This window comes from Corvus moneduloides, chromosome 4 (genome assembly GCF_009650955.1).
Source record: "Corvus moneduloides isolate bCorMon1 chromosome 4, bCorMon1.pri, whole genome shotgun sequence".
In the NCBI taxonomy this organism is placed as follows: Eukaryota; Metazoa; Chordata; class Aves; order Passeriformes; family Corvidae; genus Corvus; species Corvus moneduloides.
The window spans coordinates 52,118,397-52,138,348 of NC_045479.1; the positions used below are offsets into that span (position 1 = coordinate 52,118,397).

Sequence of the window (19,952 nt, forward strand, 5' to 3'; positions counted from 1 at the left end):
TTAACTGCTGAATTTGGTCCCTCTACAAGGGTAAGAGGTTTGAACATTATGGGCAGTCGTTTTTACCTTTTTTAGTTTTTTCCAAACAAGATTCTAGATTAATTTAACAGAGATACAGAAAGTTTTTTACAATGCTGTTCCATTTTAGTTTGCAGGGAAATTCAGTATGTTGAATTATCAGTGACTGGATGTTGGCACAAAGAAAGATGAAATAAATTATTCATAACAGCACAGAAGTGTAAAATTTCACAGGAGGGATTAAACTGGAGTGACTCATTCAATCTATCTTGCTGTTTACAGAGGTTTCAATAACCTACTGAGGGTGGAAAAATTTGCCATGAGACTCAGGTCTCAGGTCAGGTAAAGAGATGTTTTGAACGAGTTAATTGTGAAAGCTGTGTTTGAGTAATGTGTTGTCTAAAATAGGGTTGAAAGGTACTAACAGCTTCCATGCAGTGGGTCTTTGGCTAAATACAGAATAACAGGCTCATTCACAGATGGTGGATGTGTTAGGTCAACGGAACTAGCAATCAAGTCTGTCCACAGAGAGTAACTCAAAACACCACTCAAAGTAATGGGATCACAATCAGAAGCTAGGACACGACACTGCTGGATATCCATATGCATTTGAAGCTGAAGGCAATGGTACAATCCTTCAGAAAATAAAAAGATTTCAAGAAGCAGCAAAAAATTAGAGTTTCTCTGTCCCAGAACTGACAGAAGATTCAGATGTGGCATTTGAAAGCAAAGAAATTTCCTGTTTAATATATGCAAGAAAACACCTTCATGTACATCCCCTGTAAACAAGCAGAACTTCAACAAAACAAATCCAGGTCTTGACATTTGTCCCTCTACCACAATTAATCTCACAAGTGCCTGATCATGAACTAATAACTCTGATTAATGGGGCAATATATATTCAGAAGCAAAAAGATGATAAGAAAGACGGCATTTTTATAGTTCCATAAGGTCTTAAACATGTGTCTGTATCTGACCACGATAGTTTGAGGTCCTTTCCGAGGTCATCTAATATATTTCTGTGACATCACAGATTTTTTTAGAAGAATTTGAAAGGATGGTGAGATTTTGACTGGAAGATCGTTGTGAAAGAACATTCTGGCACAAACATCAAGCTGAAGAATAAAGTTAAAAGAGAATTCGTATGACTAGGAGGCTATAGCAGGATGAAACTGCTAGTAAGTAATCGCAATTTGTCATGGGGCTTGAAGAGAATTCTCCCTGGAGCTGTGAAAATGTTCATAGTTAAAGCTCAGACTAAGTAAGATGTGACAAGAAAAATTCAATTTCTCTGTAAACATATGCCCATGATTTGAATAAGCATGATTAGTTGGAAGGATGTTTTGTGCAAGACAAATGTTTTGGCCCAATTCTTCAAAACCTAGCAGGTAATTTAAAATTAGTTGAATGTCTATGCTGTATCCTCAGTACTCACTCGTCTTGGATGATTCCTGATGCTTGCAATGATGTTGAACTGTCAGTTTTATAAATAACAGCAGAGTAGCAGTCTCTGTGTAAGCAGGTCTATTCGGCACAGTATTTGCAGGTCTCGAAGTATGGTGAGATTCAGGTAAAATCTCCCAAGGCATGATTTTTCTATGAAGGGCAACAGTCAGAGGAAAACTTTGATGGATAACAAGTTAATGATTGACAAGACAGGGCCAAGTTCAGGTATTCAGCACCAATTCTGAGAGCCCAGCAGCCTGCTGGGATTTTTTACCAGGATATTAACAGAAATAACTGCCATTTTTGGTTATCAGACTACCTCAAAAACCCCTTAGTTGATTCTGATAACGAGAAAAATTACAAGGAAGTTTGTTTAGTAATGTTTTCACTAACTTCATTTCTGCTCCACCTGCAGTCTGCAGAATCACGGACAGTCAAAGTTTCTGGGAAGAAGCTTCAGGATTTAATAAGTGCAATAATTTTTAAGACTGGTTTCCTTGGTGTCTCCTGACCTTTTCTTTTACAGAATCATTTTAGTATCTTTTAAGAATTTCTGCATATCTTTGTGCAAAAAGTGAGACTCACAAATGGACATATATCTGATTTTCCAAAGAAGCTTGATTTCTATGACATGGAAGGATTATTCATTTCTATGGTCTTCTATTTTAAGCCCTACCTTTCTGTGAATTATTTCAACAACTACTGTCTTTCTCAGTTTGATGGTTCAAGTTGTGACCTCATGAATCAGTATTTTGCTGTTACTTATTTAGTAAGACAGTGCTGTTTTATGAACACACGATGCCCATGTAACTATACTTGTGTTTCCACACTATTTAAAAACAAGAAAACAAAAAAATGCTTCAAATACAGTACAAGCACTTTAATCTTATAAATGAAGGAGAACAAGAAAAGAAGCACAACTGTGATGGGAGAACAGAATAGAAGTAAAAAATCATTAAGATGCATTAGCCTCTGATTTCAGTAAGGATCATGATGTTAAAAACAGAATCATTAAATATTTGCAGTTGAAATGCACCTCCAGAGGTCATCGTCCACTGTTCACTCCCTGCTCCACCTACTCAAAGCAAATCGAATCAGAGCAAATTGCTCAGGGCCATGTTTTCTTGATTCTTGAGCATCTCCAAGGATGAAGAGTACACAGCAACTCTGACCAACCAGTTTTGGACCAACCTCATATTTAAAAAATAATAACATTGTATTGCTGTGTTACAATGAATCACAATTTGCCATGTTCCAACTTGTTTTCCTCTGTTCCTAGGGACAAAGGTAATCTAGTCATTGAAGATGAGGATATGAACATGGAAATAATCATAATTAAGAAGGAAACAAAGGGGCTAATGATCTGAAGATTGTTATTTAATTAAGGTGAGTAGAAACTCATCTAATAGTTTGGAACACTGTGAGTCATGCTGAAGAAGGAATTGTTGAGATTAGTAACAAAGGCTTCTAAAGATAATCACTGGCAGTGTGTTCTTAACGTTTACATTAATAATCTGGGCAGCAAAACAGCACTTTGTTAATGTAATTTGCTGACAACATAAACTTGGAAGATAAGAACAGTACAGAGAGAAATCAGAACTGTGTAGACACATAAATAGATAACCTTAACCTGAACAAAAAGCATAAATGCATCAGATTTAATAATATAAAATGCACATAAATAACGCAGCCATATGCGTCTCCCAAGTTCACACTTTTTGACACATCTGTGGGTCTTGGGCTAAGGCTCAGCCCACTCCCTTGGTTAGGGTTAGGAGAGAGACAAATTTTAGAAAACTGACAAACCATCGTGATCAAAATAATGCCTAGGCCATTTATAGCTGTTCGGGAGCAAGGTTCAGTCCAAGACTAAGGTTCATGCTAGATTTTGGGGTTAGTGTTCAAAGACACAAAGGTTAGAGCATCTCTCATAATCTGTTTTTAATTAGAAGTACCACTGCAGTGGGCATGTGTGACAAGGTTTAGGTTGTGGGGTGGGTAAGGGGTGGCTTCTGTGAGAAGTTGCCAGAAGTTTTCCTCATGTCCAGCAGAGCCAATGTCAGCCAGCTCCAGGATGGATCTGCCTTTGGCTAAGGCCAAGCCCATCAGTGATGATGGGATAACAGATACAAGAAATGGAAAATCTGCTGTGTAACAGTGGAGTGGAGTGGAGAGAGGAGTGAAACTACATAGAGAAACAGAAGTGTGTGAGGACTCCTCCTGAGGGGGAAGGAGCAGCAGAGGCAATGTATGATGAGCAGGTCACAGCCCCCATCCCCCACCCCCTACCCCTCTGCATCACTGTGGGAAGGAGATAGAGAATTTGGGAGTCAGGTTGAGCACAAGAAGAAGGAAAAGATGGGGGAAAGGTGTTCTGAAATTTGGGGGTTTTTCTCATTTTCTTGTTCTGATTTGATTGGCAATAGATTCAAATAATTTCTTCAAGCTGAGTCTGTTTTGCCTGTGATAGTAATTGGCGCGTGATCTTCCCTGTCATTATCCCAAACCAAAAGACTTTCATTATTTTTTTTTCCCCTGAGGAGGGGAGTGGTAGAGCAGCTCTGATGGGCACCTGGTGTCCTACCAGGGTCAATCTACCACAACCACTAAACAATTTCTAAGCATTTTCTGAAGTGAGGAAACAAACCTTAATCTCCAGACCAGTGGGTTCATCCAGCCATGAAAGCACTAGTCCTAACATAATTAATATCTGTCACAGCAAATATAGTCTACAAGGGAACAATACAGCTTTTAATTTCCTCCGTACACTATTTGTCTCATCCTGGTGTCAAACATTATCTTGCTCAAATACCACAGAAGAAAACGAAACCTATGTATGGCTAGTTTTGAGCATTCAGCATTGGATTGTACTGATGTGTGAACATAAGAACTGATACTAGTATGTATTAACAGTTTGAGGACTTATTTAAATCTCTTAGCACTGCTGAATTGAATTCACTTATATATATGAGTCTCCTTTTGCTGTACACGCAGGTTCTCCCGACACCCTTGTATGAAGAGCTGAAATATTGAAAGTAGGATCAGGGTAGTGCCAGAAATGTCATGTGATAGTGAAGTCACTTGTCTGAAAAAGGCTACAGCAGAAGCAGGATGGGTAGAAAAGGCTTCTAATAGCATCCAGATTGAATGGATTATTGAGTGCACACTGTGGAAATGGAACTAATTAAGAGGTTGCATAGTATGCTTCTAACATCTATAATCTGATAAGGGACCCTCGCTACTTATTTTCTTTCAGCCATGTAAACAGAGAAAATGAGGTTTGGGAAGATTTTTGAAGAGCACATTACCAGTGTGCAGAAGGGATAATTTCAGTGGTGACTGGGGAATGTCCTGCTCACTTGTACACTTTCGGTGTCTGGGAGTCCTGAATGCACTATTCAGCTTTGACTCCCCTGGGGTCCTACGCTGTCTTACAGTAGAAATGCACACACACGAAATATTAACCTCATTAATTAGGTTAATTAATAACTTAATTAACTCTCTTGTTAGTAATGTGCTAAGTAGTGCAGAGCAGTTTAGATATTGGAAGGTACAGAATAATATTATTGTTCTAGTTATTAAGGGTCACGGCATTCTTACTATTAAAAATCCAGTTTAATACAAATAAATCATGTCATCTGGCTCATGAGATTGGAGAGAAACAGAATTTTTCCCACTGCTGAAGGACTCCCTTAATCAGTTACAGAGAAGTTGTGTACCTGAATATTTTATCAGAGAGCCTTACTCCCTCAGATATTCCTGGCAAGAGGAGAACAGCTGAGAAAGAAAGGGTGTTAAAGTGCCTCAGCACTGCTCAGTGTTAGAGGATAAGGAGGTGGCTTTTTGGTATTGCTTACCTGTGTCCTCTTCTCACCTAACACCTCAACCGTACCCCTACGTGCACACTGTCATCACGTTGTGTAGGCAATTCACCTGGCTGCGAACTTCTGTTCATATGAAAAATTAGTCTCTGGTAATTATGAATATGTTGGGAAAGTCAACACTGCTTTCCAGCTCTCAAGGTTATGTGTACCTGTAGGAAGATTTTCACCAGAATTTCATGGGCACATTCACAAGAATAAGTGAACTGCTAATTGTAATTATTTTTCCCGAAGAACTGGGATGCAGGAGTTTTTTCAGGTTAAAATGACACATTATAATTTTCTTTTCTTTTTGGAAACAACTGGATCACTGAACTTGAAATTACAACAAATTGCTTTAGGTTACCATCAGGCCTGGACATATGCTTAAATACTTCAGATTTGGCAACTGAAGAAAGCAAAAGCAGTAGTGTGAATTACAGGCATCATTAAGAGTGTTGCCTGTAGTAAAATAGGACTGTTCATTAAACTATAGTTCTTAGCCAGTTAGACCTTTAAATATGGTGTATTATAAAAATTATAGCAATCACCATAATAATTAAATGAGTCATCTATGATTACACCTGTGCTTAATGTCATGCTTAAGGCAAGAGGTGGACAGGCTTTAAAATGTTAATTGGCCTTTAGGAAAGAAGAATTAGATTGATGCAATATGAAGGACTACATGGTACCTTGTTCCTAAGTAATAGAGTGTGGGATAATAGGAACCTTCCCTATGTTTCTCCGCGACCTCCTTGGACTTCCATGAAGAAATTTTACCTGCAGGCCTAAAAATTAATTGATTTTAAGACTTTTTGTATTAAGCAAGACAATTGTTCCTCTCTTTTTTGCTCAAATTTTAACGAATTTAAACATTTTGTTAATACTGTTATTAAGAAGAACTTTGTTAGTGGACAGTCCTGCAGACATCATCCATTATTGACTGGCATTTGAACCTGTGGTATTTAACATTTTAAGTTAGCAGTAAAACCAAGTGAATAAAACACTGAGCTTTCAGGAAACATCTGATACTAGCTAGTACTTGGGAGTGACATAGTATTCCTGCATTATACAGGTTGTATAGGGTGAGGCTACCTATATTTACAAGGCTTGAACAGGCTGCAGAAGCCTGAAACAGCCTTAACAGGACTCACAAAGCAATTTTCAGACTAACATTGCACTTATCTGCCAATCAAAGGTAACTGAGATGTTTCTTTTCATTTCTCCTCCTTCTGATGGTTCATGACTGCCACAATAACATTACCTCAGTGTTCCATACTCACCACCTGTGACATTCCTATATGTCACTTCCACCTCCTTTTTTCTCTTCAACTCCCTGTGCAGGCAGAACTAATGCTGTGGCTAAAATGACTGTGTTACAACTACAAGTATCTTCACCTGTGGAACCTTTCATTCCTTTTTCTGTTTGTCTGCTTATACTTTTCTTTTACTTTTTGTTATTTCACCCTAAAAATCAGATTGAAATAAAGTCTTTGGTCTCAGCCCTGAGTGAAGATGCGAGAGCTAAAAGAATTCTGATTTTTGTCAGAGAGCTCTGTAAATCTATAAGCAAATAAAAGAAACTAATAAAACTAATTTACATGAGGGACTCCCCTATGCTCTCTGCCCTGGGAGTAGGAAGATGACAAACTCCATTAGTTTGCCATCAGATGCCCATTCCAATAAAAATCAAAAGCTATTTGAGATGCTCTATGGTATCTCACATTGCCACTAGCCAGTGATCCAGAAAGGCATGGGCCTTTCACAGGTTTTCAGCAGCTGTGTTTTGTTCAGTCTATTAAGCACCTCTCATCTGTTCCAGAGACAAGTATGTTACTGGTAATTTCAGGTTAAAATCTGTGTTAGTTTTTTCCTCATGCACTCATTTGCTTCTCTGATGGCAGAGAAATTCTGTGCTTCTGTGATGAGACCAGAATTTCCCTAAGAACTCCCTTAAAATAGGACCTGCTGCCATACCCCTCAGGGGCATCTGAATAGGTCTGCTCCAAAATGCAGTCTTCTTCCTACAGAATGAGGTGGGGACAGTACAGGGTTAGTGTTTGTAGGATTAGGAATCTTCAGAAATGTGAATATGCTTCCCTACCTCTGGAAAAGGCTATTTAGATCTATATTGTCTGAGGACCCAAATGAAGGCATTAATACTCAGATGACCCCAGAAAACTTGGAATCTAGATGAAAACCCTCTGCCAAGCGGAACTAAAGATTGCTCCCACATCCCCCTGTTTTACGTGGGGAATTCTGTTAGACAATGCCCTCATTTTAAGCCCAGCTGGAGATGAAACACCACACAGCAATTCAGTGGGATCGGGGAGAAAATTGGAAGATGAGGGGTACATTTGGAGTGATGCAATTACAAAGAGACAGGATGCCTATACGGTTGGCAACCCTGAACATCTCACAAATAAATCACCATTTTAGCACCCATTTCCTTTCTATGATTTTTTTGGTTTGTAATTTAAGTAGCTCTTTAGGAAAGACTTCAGGCTCAAAAAGGCGGGTCACTCAAGGGGATGTCCTCTAGGTTTACTCCCCGGCTTACTCTGAGCCAAAGTTACTTTGTACACTAGTGTTGTTCTATGTTTCCCCCGGACACAAAAAAAAAAAAAAAAAAGAACAAAAAAACCCCAAAAACCAACAAACAAACAAACCCACAAAAAAAAAAACCCCAACCGAAAAACCAAAACCAACCCAAAACAAAACCAAACCAAAACAAAAAAAACCAAAAAAAAAAAATCCAAAAAAGCATAGTCAAAGAGGCAGAACATTAGTAAAAGAGAGATGGCTGACAAAACCCCTTTGGCAGACACTCTCCTGGTATCCACAGAAGTTTGTGGACTAAGAAAGTGACAGCAGCATTCACATTAGGTGCTTTCAGGGTCAGGAAGCTTAGACAACTGATAAACAACACAAACATGGGTAATTTAGTCTGCACAGCATGAGCCAGAACCTCTGGGGAACAATAAAGCTAAACACGAATTTGTTCTCTGCTTCTAAGACATGCTACAAGTAGGCATGCACAAGACTATGACTATTTTTGCCTTCAGTCTTCAGACCCTTTGTCTTACCTCTCTTAGGATCCCTGATCCTATACAATCAATGATGATCTGAAACTGTGATTATGTAGGAGCCAAGAAAAACACATGGCACATAACAGTGGAAGGTACAAAGGTCCACTTTAGCATCCTGATACAAGACTGTATCATAATACAAACATCAGCTCTCACTGAGGCCATTTGGAAGCTGCTCACAGGTAAAGTTAAGCGAGGAAACACATTTTCTGTGTTTCCTTGCTTAACTTTCCTTTTGTTTCCCTGTTACAATCTCTTGAGGGAATATAACCGGTTAATAGATCGGCTGCCTCAGTTTCTGCCTCTTTCTTTCTTTTCTCCCATGGATTTCTGGTCTCAGAAACCCAACATGCTGTACAGTACAGGCTACAACGCTCTGTAAGCCCCACATCTGATTCTGGTGCCTTGACAGTCACAGAAACATTGTTGTCACAGCTCACAAGGCTGGACTAGTGCCAGCTAAATATAGTTTTAATAGGACCGCACTCCCTGGTGACTGAGGAGGCTTAACTGCCATATGGTCTCTTCAGGATTCTTTCCCACTATGACCACGAAAGTGAATTGCCCTTCCACAAGCTGTACAAGGGGAGATCAAGAAGTAATATTAAGAGAGAGAATATGAAAGTACAAGGTGTCTGGCAGTTTTATAGGCTAGCATAGGAGTAATTCATCGTGCAGACTAAGTCCTACTGAAAGAATGGCAGCAAATAAAGGGACAGAAGACACAAAATTCACTCTCCTATAGCACATTTTGCTTCTAATGTGGAAGGTTATTTATCTGTGTTTCTTCAGCGTTTTCAAAACTTCTAAGAACCAAACCTTCAATATAACAGAAATGATCCAGCAGTTTTCAGAGAGCAAGCTTTGGCAATTTCCACAGGAATACAGGGGAAAATAATACCAGCAAGGAGCAGGGATGTCCTGATGAAAGTAGCTATTGACTTTTCATCAAATCCTTGAACTGATAATTAAACGAAGTGAGATAAAGAACAAAGTAGGTGGTATTAAAATGTAATCAGTGATAAATGCAAATGTCAATAATCTAATTAGTGCTATTCTTCCTTGAGAGGCAGTAAATAATAAAACCACAGAGGATTACAGTCTAAGATGAAGACTACACTTCCTGCTGTATAGCAGAAACTCTATTGCAAAACTAGTTAAGCATTCATACTTGTCCTTCCATCAGCATGGCTATTTCTTCATGGGAGACATAGTTTTACTCTACCAATCCAGAGCTTACAAAGTACTGAGGCTACTAGACAAATGAACTGGCAAACACCTTCATGACTTCACACTAATGTTAGATTTACCCTGACTTCACAAACACAGTCCGAGCAATTGAGTGCCTCAGTTTTACTTCTTTGTTGTTCAGAGTCAGTATCCATACATCAGAGTTCTTTCTAGCTGATGTCCCTGAGGGAAGCACAGACACTCCCTCAAGAAAGCTGCTTTCCCTTGTTGAGACAGACACACCAACAAACCACCATAGCTTAGTGATGTTATCTTTGCCAATGAAAGCACTCCTCCATCAGCCTGTTTCCACCTACATAAGCAATTTTGCTGGCATAAAGATGTAAAACAGAAGACATGATTTGTTCACACTCCTATGATGGCAGTATGTAGTACCACTGAACTCTCTCAGCTTACATTGAAGACCCTAACCCAAAAGCATGTAAGTTCTAGCCAGGACAGCAAGTGTTGGCTAAGCCAGCATCCCCCCTAGGCGATTTGGTTACATCACCAAATTCCCCTCATTGACCTGTCAAATGAAGAGTGGGCGTTTTCTGAATTTTGTTTAGCTCTTTCAGGCAAACTGTGTGGGCTGCTTGGTCAGGAAAACCCCCTCGTGCTGCTGCTCCTCTTGGCGTCTCCACGAGAGGGCTCTGCTGGCATGCCGACATAGGCACGGCTCCGTGGGACGGGGCACCTCCCGCAGGCTCCCCTGAGCCCTCGGGACTGCCGGCTCTCTCCGGGGCAGGCCCTAGAGAGACAATTCAGTCAGATTGGCTGAAAAAAATTTAATACATAAAACTCAAATCTGGGAAGAAAAAAAGAAAGAGAGAAAGAGAGAGAGAGAAAGAGAGAGAGAAAGAGAGAAAGAGAGAGAGAAAGAGAGAGAGAGAAAGAGAGAGAGAAAGAGAGAAAGAGAGAGAGAAAGAGAGAGAGAAAGAGAGAGAGAAAGAGAGAGAGAAAGAGAGAGAGAAAGAGAGAGAGAGAGAGAGATAGAATGAAAGAGAGAAAGAGAGAGAGAAAGAGAGAAAGAAAGAGAGAAAGAAAGAGAGAAAGAGAGAGAGAAAGAATGAAAGAGAGAAAGAGAGAGAGAAAGAGAGAGAGAAAGAGAGAGAGAGAGAGAGAGAAAGAGAAAGAGAGAGAGAGAGAAAGAGAGAGAGAGAGAAAGAGAGAACAGCAAAATCAAATGTCCACCATTTTTCAGCCAAAAATATTGGTCTTGACCCAATAAGGAGGTGTGCCATGGGGCCTCTACAAAATAAGGGCCAAAGTTTGCGGTGAAAAGTCAAAACCTGCCATAGAAAAAAACCACAGATAATATGTCACTAACTTTATTCTCCAATGACTTTGGTTTCTCTTATGTCTGAGAGCTTCATTAGGGTTGATCCTCACTCCATGGCTGCTGTGTCTCCTTCAGCAGTGTAAATCCAGGTGAACAATGTCCATCTCTCTCCTGTCCAAGGGCGTGTAGTGTTTACTTACTTCACAGGAGAAGCTAAATAGTGAGATCACTTTGCTTCTTGTTTGTCCCTGTACAAGTGGCCTCATATTCCCTCATAAGTGAAAAGTACAATCTGTGTAACAGCATAGGTGAAAGGAAAACTGAGGCAAGGGCCTTCATCAGTGTACTCTGCATAAAATCTTTCTGCACTGAATAATGAGATTCTGAAACAGAAGTCAACTGTGATGCACACAGCATCAGGAAAGCAGAACTAGGTCACTGTCATGTCTAGAAATATATTGTATGCTTCACCATAGCAAGGGGTTGGCTTTATACATTGGAAAGTTGTAGAATATTATTAGTTTTCTAAAAATATAAGTAATTCTTACTTTTCTCTCAAATAATTACAGAGGTTTTGCGTGCCTAAAGGTGACTACATGTGAGGTTTTTTTCTATTTTTGTATATATATGAAATAGTGCTGTACTCTGCAAACAGCTTTCAAGATATTCTTATAAAAACAGCTTCAGCAACCTGAAATAACTGTAAACCTAATATCAAAATAACTGTAAGCCTAATGTTACCTTTTTTCAATGTGTCTTATGAATTTGAGACCTCTGGAAATTTATTTAAATCTCACAGACATCACTCAGGTGACGAAAACTGTGACATTCCTGCAGGGATTAGGAGCAATAATGAATGTAAAAGACTCAACCCTGGTCAAGCTCACTACAATCATCTTAGTTCATAGCCTGAGCTGTCATGTGAGCACAGAGCCCACACACCTGCTCACACTCTGACTCACATCTGGAATGAGACAACTGACTTTCCAGGCGAGAAAACTCATGCCCAGGCTAGATCTGTCTCACACACTGCTTTTGCCCTGGTAGGCAGAATGGGTGCATCCATCTTAAGCCCTAACCCAGCAGACAGAGTCAGAATGAAATGAAATTTGGTAACCACCAAATGTCTCTTATGCTTTAAGTACAGAGGGGAACAAAGCTGTGTATGTGCCAGTCTGTGTCATCCTGGTGCAATGGCAGCATTGTGCTTTGAACTGAATTTGAAGACACAACCAGAAATTTTAGCTGGTTCAAATGCAGGAGGCAGCTGCCTACTGCCTGCTCAGCACATCTCCAATGATGTGCAGCACAGAGCACCATGCAGAGCACCCTGGCTCCCCGGTCATCTGTAACCTATGGCCAGCTGTAGCTCGTGGAGTAACACTTGCCTTTGTCTTTGGCAGAGAATATTTTGCTACTTGCTCTGAGGGTAACAATGAAGCTCATTTTGGCATCACTGGTAGAATAATAGTTCTGAAAGAATAACTGCTACATGAACTCAAACGGTGGTACAAAAGTCTCACATAAAATTGGATCAAAAGTCTAGAACTCCTTTAAACTACACACTCCACCCCCCTCCCCACCTACATATGCCATTTTGGACTCTATCACAACTACTGAATTCACCTGAGAGCCCTAATTGAACCCTACCTCAGCTGAAATGCCTGAATCTTAGTGGCATAGTGGTCTCAAGGAAGGGCATTTAACTAACACTTGCATTAACCCATGGTGAGTGGCCTGCAGCTCTTAATTTCCAGACCATGCTGAAACACCTTCCAGTTAATTTGGCTTCTGGTGAAGAACGTTGATGATGAAGAGCAGCATTTTGGACAAAAAGATGTTAAAATCTGATGTTTGGCTTCTTGAATTTTATGTTGTGTCGTTCTGGGTTTGATTGACTTTTAATATGTGTTTCATCCCAAATGCTAAGAGACATAATTTAATGAACTGGAAAATAAAATTGTTGATTTTCAGCATGACTGCTTAGAGATTGGAGTGCTTAGTCATTCTTGAGTCTGTGACATTTTTAAATGTTGCACAAGGTTTTCATCACATCCATTCTGCTACAATCCTATCAAATCAGAAACCTTACCTCTCCCCTCTCAGCAACTGATAGGAGGAGAACAGTCATTAGAATCAAAAGACCATGCAGTAGGCTGGAAAGGTAGTGCATAAAGGTTTTTTAGAAAACCTAGAATGGATTAAAATCTTGGTAGTCAGTCTGAAACTGTGAAGTATTTTCCATTTGGCAGGCAACATTCCAGCACATTTGCGGCTAGAAGTGAGTCTAGTCAAGGTATCTATCAGTCCAGGTGTATGTTTTGATTACTTCTGGTGCAAGGGGAATACATGGTATGGAGTAAACCCTGTCTTGGTATCCATATAGTTATTTTAAAAATAAAGGAGATAAGCAGAAGAAGAAACGTCAGCATCCATGGCAGTCAAGCACACTACACTCTCTTCTGAGTAAGCAGTCTATGCATCCAGGGGCAGACCCAATGCTGACTCAAATGGAAGCTCTGCTGCTACAAGGATGGTCTGTGGCAAACACCAAGTTGTGGCTTACCTAACCCTTATTCCTTTCCTTAAAATACTAGGCAGGAATTGCAACAGTTGTCGCAAAAGCACAATATATACCTGTAGGGTATGCCCAGCCACTGCCCTGGAGGGATGCCTGCTGAGATAAGGAGGTTACTCAATCTCCCACCAGAACTTCCCTGGAAAGGCAACAACTTTGCAGTTACGGCAAGAAGAAGACAAACCCAGAATCCTCTGGGAGACCCTGTGCAGAACCTTTGTAGCTCATTGGCCTTTACCCTCTGATACCCACCCCCTGTATCCCTATAACCTAGCCCCCTGCCCCTGCGAGGGCAGAGAGATGCTTGTCCCTGGCTCCCCTTCGCCAGACCAATAAAGCCACCTCGTGTGGAACAGCTACACGGGCCTCTCGTCTCTCCCTGGTCTGGCCTGGAGGCTGCCCTGCAGAGCTGAGCTGGAATCATGAGCTGACAATCACTAAAGAGCTGACAGCCTCTGCAAGGGCCCTCCTGCCATCAGCTGAGGGAAGACACCGGGCCTCGGGAAGACGATCTCTTTTGGGACCATCTCTCCGGACCGGTCACCTCTTCCTCGGTCAGAGCTACTAACCCTACACCAGCTGCCATATATACCTATTCCCTTTTTGTTCGAAAATGCAATCTGAAGTCTATTTTTTCAATATTTCAAATTCGAAACAGCTTTCTACAACCAGATTCACTAGAGCAGTGTCCTTTGTTTTGAAAATACTATCATGTGGGGAGTTGCCTGCTCTCTGAAATTCCTAGGATAATTCTGCTATGGGTGTTGCTATAAAATTCAGTGTTGAGGATTGTGTTCCATTGTCTTAATGACATGCTTTTCATATTCTTCTGCACCTAATTAGATTCAGATCAAATGAAGTTGTAAGTGCCTGGGGATAAAGAAAAACTCTTAAAGGGCAATTGGCTCAGTCAATGCAAGCCTCTAAGGGGAGTTTGAAGCAAATGCAGTGATTAATTGGTTATTTGAACTTCTTGGGATGAACTGTTCTGACAGGACAGGTATTTTTATGCTGCCTGACTCAATTGCAAAAGCTATTTGTGTAAGAAAAGTGCAACATCGAAGAAATAATCATTTAATGTGCACATGGGGACTGTATCATCAAAATAACTATATGGAAGCTGTGAATATGTAGTAATTAGTGTGGAGAGGCCAAGAGCCTATTTCTAAGATCTAGGATATGCTGAATAACTCCTCCAAAAGGGGTGATGTTAGTAATGGTATGACAAGTAATAAATATTTAGCTGAAATAAACGGACATCAGTAATTTAGAAGCAACTCTTGGAAAATGTAAATTCTTCTGTATTATTGTGTAGTCTTAGGTAACATGCACCAAGCCAGCACGGCAATGGCTGGGAACAAATGAAAGATTCATAATTGAGAATCCATGCCCTAGCACTGGTACCTGTTGCCTCCAATTCTTCTTGGGAATGACAGGGTTAGGATAACCTTCTAAAATTTCAGTCTGACCCTATTAGCTGGTGTTGAAAAGAAACTTCATACCCTACAGGTTCCAATCAGTCTAACAATGCAAACCCTCAACTTCTGTTTAATTTACTAATTTGGGAGCAAAACACCTTCAGCAAGAGAAGGGATTTCACAACTTTGGCTAAGGGAGTTCAGGGTGTTCAGCCTGGAGAAGAGGAGGCTCAGGGGTGACCTATCTCTACAACTCCCTGAAAGGAGGTTGTAGCCAGGTAGACATTGGCCTCTTCTCTCAGGCAACCAATCAGGATGACAGGACATAGTCTCAAGCAGCACCAGGGGAGATTTTGGAGGAATTTCTTTACAGAAAGAATGATTGAACACTGGAATGGTCTGCCCAGGGAGGTGGTGGAGTCACTGTCCCTGGAGGTGTTTAAGTAAAGACTGAATGTGGCACTTTGTGCCATGGTCTAGTTGACATGGTGGTGTTCAGTCATAGGTTGGACTTTACGACCTCAGAAGTCTTTTCCAACCTAATTGATTCTGTCACTCAGTAAGTTGGTCCCTTCCAGGCTGTAACTGTACATCATCTTCTCTGGTATAACTTTGACCTTCCATGTCTGTTATTTGGGTCACGTCATTAAAGTACAGATTGTTTGGAGCTAAGCAACTACCAATCACCTTTGGAGTCTCTCTGGGCTCTGGTATTGGAAGTACTTGCATAAGAGACTGTCTTGTAACTGACCTTTCCCCATCATCCCTCTTATGGCCTCATCTTTTTTACAGTCTGACTTACATCCTGGCACCAGTTCCTTCACCTTTCCTTGTTTTCTTCATTGCTCTCACTTTATTTTCATTTTTCTTTGCCATCCCTTTTCCCTACTGTATGTACTCTGTACAGACACATGCCCTCCCACCCTACACTGGGTTTTGTTCTATTTTTATCTCAATTTTTTTTTTCTTTTTAACAAAACACACACAGAGGCATGTACGATGCTCAAACTAGTAAGACTCCTGAAGCAAAAGAAAAAGAAACACATTGGCACATTATGTTTTGGTCTTGCTTCCCTTTGTTCTTCCCATTTTTTTGATATTTGGCTTGATCTCTTGTGAATAATCAGGCTACATAAATACTTTGCAGTAGGAACTGTATCTTTTATCGGTACCTAACACACTTCTGGATGATATGTAAAAACTACAATCTGTGGTTAAAAATACTTGCCTTAAGAACTCAGTGATACAGGTACTTAACATTCAGACTAGATTATCTTCCTTTTGTTAGGCAACTGGCTCTGAAATAAGAAGAGCAATAGCAACATAAGGAATTAGTCAGCTTGTATCAGTCAAGGGACTGCACTTGGTCCATTTATATCATGTTTGCATGGAAAAAAAAAACAAGGTACCTTTACTGCATCTATAACTTCTGTCTGAGAAAAGAATACTCCTACACTCAAGGTAATACTTAATTTAGAGAGGAAGATGAACAAAGGATTTTAAGGTGCAAATATTGCTCAAATTGCATTCTATAACATGGTTCAGTGCTTTGAATTGTCCTGTTTTAAGATAAGATTTTACTGCTATGCACACCGAGTGATAAGTTACAGGAGTGTCCCAGTCACCAGATTGCTTCCCAGACAATCCCGTTACATTCACAGGGCTTGTGCTCCATTTCAGCATTTCACCTGCTCAGCACGGGAGACACCAGCTCTGTCCACAACTCAGTGGTTAGCCAAATTGTCCAGGATGTTTGTTATGCGGGTCTGAGCCTGTGGCAGGCCTGAAAGACAAGTTTTTTGCCATGCTTGCCAGGGTGCTGTGACCACTCAAGTATTTGCAAGGCATGAACGGTGTTACAGAGACAGGAATGAGGCACTGAATTGTGCTGAGAGGAAAATCAGAGCCCATACAACTGCAGTTTCTAGTGCATACAAAAGAGAGGCAGAACTTAAATCATAAGTTTCCCTCTGTCTTTTCATATGCTATCCACCTACCTTACAGCAGCTAAATCTTGATTTCTCTACCACTAGCTCTCCTTTCATTGCGCATAAAATTCAGACAGGACTAAACACTGCCAAAAGAACTAGATACCTAAGTGTTAGCATGGCAAAATCAGAATCCTTGAAGCAGACCTATAACTTTGTAACTGGAACAATTAGGCAGTGCATTAGAAAATTCAGAACGATTTCTTTGATTAGTTGTCAGCTAATAATGGCTTATTTCAATTATTTTTTAATTAAAAATATTAAGGTGCTAGAATAAACAAACCTGATCTTTTAATTTTGTTTCATACTTTTAACGTGTATGTTTTAAGAATGTTCAGTGCAAAATTAGCTTTAATGCATAACCTTTGCAGCATTATGAATAATGCTACCTTATTAAAAGTGAATAAGTCTGAAAAAAACCCCAGTATTGCACTCTTGCTCCTGGCAATGTTTTAGTATTTTATTCATCTGTTGTGATGAGCATAGACCTTCAGGTTATCATTTTCTTCACTCTGGTCTTACATTTCATATTGCAGACAGGATCAAGTTTTAGCAAGCACTGAAGGGAATGTGGTTAAACTCCCTTTTACTATTTTTTCAATATAATTGAAACATGTAAATGAACTTACAGCTCTGTCATTTTTTTCTGATGCTAGACAACAGAGCAAATCTAGGAAAAAGAACCATCTCCTCCTCAGATATGAGGGCTTTGGATCTAAAATTGGGTCATGAAACTTTTCAATTAGGTTGATGCTCCAAGAGTGCTTCAGGACAGGACAGGTTAGCCATGATACCAAATATCTGTACTACAGCACCTCTCTCACTGTGTTACTGTGGAGTGAATACACAGGGTCGGGGAATCCAGCTGATTAGAACCAAAGTAGAAACAAACAATCCAAATAATCAAACAAAACCCCATCTTTCTATGTTGTGTGTCCCACTCATCCCCCCTGACACACACGCCACCACAACCCTACCGCATAATTCCCCCCCTCCCCAAGCAAACAGTGTGTACAAAATCCTAGTTAGTTTTAATCCAGTTCAGCCATCACATAGCAACATAGGAGAGGTTTCAATTTAGGCTCCTAAATGCACTTGTCTCCAGTGTTAAAATTTAAAGGTGAACCCCTCACAGGGTGTCTGACCCTCCACTACAACCAAGAGAGATGTAGGCAAGAATTCAGGGGGTATCAGCTAATATCCCAGATGCCCTAGGTTATCTAAGGTACTTCCACAGAGCTGGCCTGTCTCTTGGAAGATCTAAGGGACACCTATGCCCTTCCAGGTGGGTAGCTGGACAGCAGGTTAGTTCGTGTAGGGACATGCACAGCATTAGATACTAATTTATGATTAGCCAATTGAATATGAATGTAGACATTTAAAAAATCCACCTGAGTTACTCTCAAGCTGAATCCCAACCCTAAACTCACTTAACCTAAAGCACACTCACAAACATGCCAACCAAGGAGAAAGGCAGTGCAGGATGTAGGTATTGCTCAAATGCAGCAGAAGTGAAAACCTTTCTTACAGCAAAAATACTTTCTTTTGAATGGAAATATCTTGTGTACTAGAACACAGTTTTTATAATTACCATGTTATTAGTAAAAGCAACAGCAATAATCTTTTACTTTTGCAATAGAAGAGGCCATTAATTCCCCTTTACCCCTACAAAGACCTCTCAGGAAAGAGGTCCAGCTCAAGATGCATCTTCTCTTGACCTGTAATCTCTATCTGAAAGCATATTAACTTATCCTGGAGTATTTTCTGTAATTAATTTGTATTCCTTTGTCCACAGGTTAGAGATCAGCTCAAAGTGCTTCTGGACTCAGCCTGGGGTGAGCACAGCCCTGAAGGCTTAGGATCCACTGGGGCCATTCTGTCTGGTGGTGGAGTGAACTCTGATGAACCAGACAGGAAGAAAGTTGAGGTGAAGTCCCCTCCAATTTAAAGTTCTAAAATAGCAGAAGTTTAAATATGTGTGATCAAGGAAGAACACTGTATTTCAAGAATAAAAACAGTTGCTGCAACCAAGTAAGTGGATAACATGAGCTGAGCAAGAATGAGAAGTCTAATTCCCCTGAAATTCATGAGTTTAACCTCAATGCATTTTTCTGCTGATTTGATCTGATTTCCTCACCTACTCTTCTGTAATATATGTGGGCAATACCTTTGATATGAATATTTCACTTCTAATGAAAACTAGTTTTCATACATCTTCCTGCTTAGGTGGGATTTCTGTGAGCACCTCCCTACCATGGAGAAAGGGGAAAAAACCGTTCATTCTCTATTGCCATTTGGACCTTTCTTTTTCAGAGGTTACTGCCTTTCCCTCTTATCATTCCCCTGAATAGACATTAAAAAAGGAGGCAAACTGAAAAAAAAAAAGAACCAAAGAACATTTAGGGAACACAAAACCCTCCTTCAATATTAAATTTACCAGTAAATCTCATTGCTTAATTTTTACATATATGAATACATACATAGAGCAGCATGTGACAGAAGAGAAACATCATAAAGAGAGATCATCATTACTTAGAGAGATGGATTCAGGAGTTGGGAACAGCCAGCCCATCTCAGCTGGCATGGGAAGAACTTCCTGGGAAAAGTTGTTCCAGCTCAGAAAGTCTACGACTCGGCTAAAACTAAACCTGGAAGCAAGGACGTGCCTGCAGGGAGACCTCTAGGGTAGAACAAAAATTGGATGTAACTCCCTTTTTTTTATTCTATTCTTCTTGACCCATTCATTTTGTATTTTCTCTGTGTAGAAAATTAGATTTACTTGTGTAATAAATACTGCCTTTTATATTTGAAAGTCCCTTTGGTCTTCTTTGGGAAAGTTCAAGTCAAGTTTCCACCCATATTTTGCTGTAGCTACAGAAATTTGCTGAACCTGAAAATTCTTACTATGAGGAAAAGCTCTAGGTTTATTTTAAAGTAGGAAAAGAAAACTTGAAAGGATGAACCTTAATGCTATGGAAGAGCTTGCAAGCCTAAGCATTAATACTCTGACAAGAGATTACAGCATTAAAACATGTTTCTAAGT

General features: G+C 40.1%; 2 long non-coding RNA genes across 2 annotated transcripts in view; one reads left to right on the forward strand and one right to left on the reverse strand.

Moving 5' to 3' along the window:
- LOC116443484 overlaps positions 1 to 1,628 on the reverse strand; it is a 24,375-nt gene extending 22,747 nt beyond the window's left edge. The window contains exon 1 of the long non-coding RNA XR_004239926.1: positions 1,454 to 1,628. This is a non-coding gene — a long non-coding RNA (uncharacterized LOC116443484). The remainder of the gene's footprint in view (positions 1 to 1,453) is intronic.
- The window catches only part of LOC116443485, a 21,619-nt gene extending 1,936 nt beyond the window's left edge, over positions 1 to 19,683 (forward strand). The window contains exons 2-4 of the long non-coding RNA XR_004239927.1: positions 1,052 to 1,196; positions 2,744 to 2,850; positions 18,705 to 19,683. This is a non-coding gene — a long non-coding RNA (uncharacterized LOC116443485). The remainder of the gene's footprint in view (positions 1 to 1,051; positions 1,197 to 2,743; positions 2,851 to 18,704) is intronic.
- Positions 19,684 to 19,952: the final 269 nt, after the last annotated feature.